Source organism: Drosophila obscura, unplaced genomic scaffold, assembly GCF_018151105.1.
Source record: "Drosophila obscura isolate BZ-5 IFL unplaced genomic scaffold, ASM1815110v1 contig_150, whole genome shotgun sequence".
Taxonomy (NCBI): Eukaryota; Metazoa; Arthropoda; class Insecta; order Diptera; family Drosophilidae; genus Drosophila; species Drosophila obscura.
The window spans coordinates 12,075,037-12,076,088 of NW_024542736.1; positions in this window are offsets into that span (position 1 = coordinate 12,075,037).

Below are 1,052 nucleotides of genomic sequence, written 5' to 3' on the forward strand. Positions count from 1 at the left end.
AATAGCAAAAGCAAAGCAAAGTCGATCAGAGGGGAGCAACAAAAGCAACAAAACAAAACAAAAAACTATAACAAATGGCAATTATTAATATTGAATATGTATAGCACATAAGATAAATAGCTCCTAGAGTTCTTTGCGGTGTGTGTGTGTGTGTGTGTGTGTGTGCATTTCTAGCTGTAAGTACAGACATATATATATCTACTCACCACATCCAGCCCCAGCCCCACAGTCCCCTTTCCACCCATCTCTGTAACTGTAATTGTAAAGATTTGTATGTGTGAGTGTGTGTGTGTGTGTGTATGTTAGCCATTTAAGCATCTTAGAAGAGCAGCCGTTGAGTGGGCAGCTCAGATTGCATTAAGATATGGTCAGAGTACGAGTCAGAGGCAAACCATCAGCCAGCCATCGGCTGTAAACTGTAAACTGTAAACTCTAAGCTGTAATCTGTAATCTGTGTGTACTGCAAGCCACTTAAATTTATATTTATTGTATGTACTGTACTTGTACTTGTACTATGTGTGTGTATGTGTACAACTACGCAAAAAGAGATTAAAATGCGAAAACTATGTAAGAACAGAATATCGAGAATTTTCAGCTCGGACACTGGGCCAGGACGTTGAAGGAATCCTTGCGGACTTGCGGTTTACTGGAAAAAGATTATTCTTTATTCTGTGGGAGAGTGGGTGGGTGGCAGAGTGTGGATGGGGGATGATGCCACACTTGATGTTCTGATGCTCTGATGGCCAGCCAAGCAAGAAGACAAAGTGCAATGCCAGAGTTCAGCAAACAACTGCAGCAAAAAGTTTACACTTTACATTTTCGGATCATGCTGGGGGGACGAGTGCTTTTTGCGCCCCTTTGCTGTTGCTGTTGCTCCTGCCCACTCTCACGCTCCCAGAGCCTGAGCTGTCGGGCAGTCAGTCACTCAGGGGGCTAAGATGGATAGACAGCTGCAAGTTGCAGTCAGCAAAGTGCGAACTGCAAGCCACGCATCTTAAACAACTCGCCCGAGCACACAGCCGGGGGGCACTCACACATGATACAGCATCTGT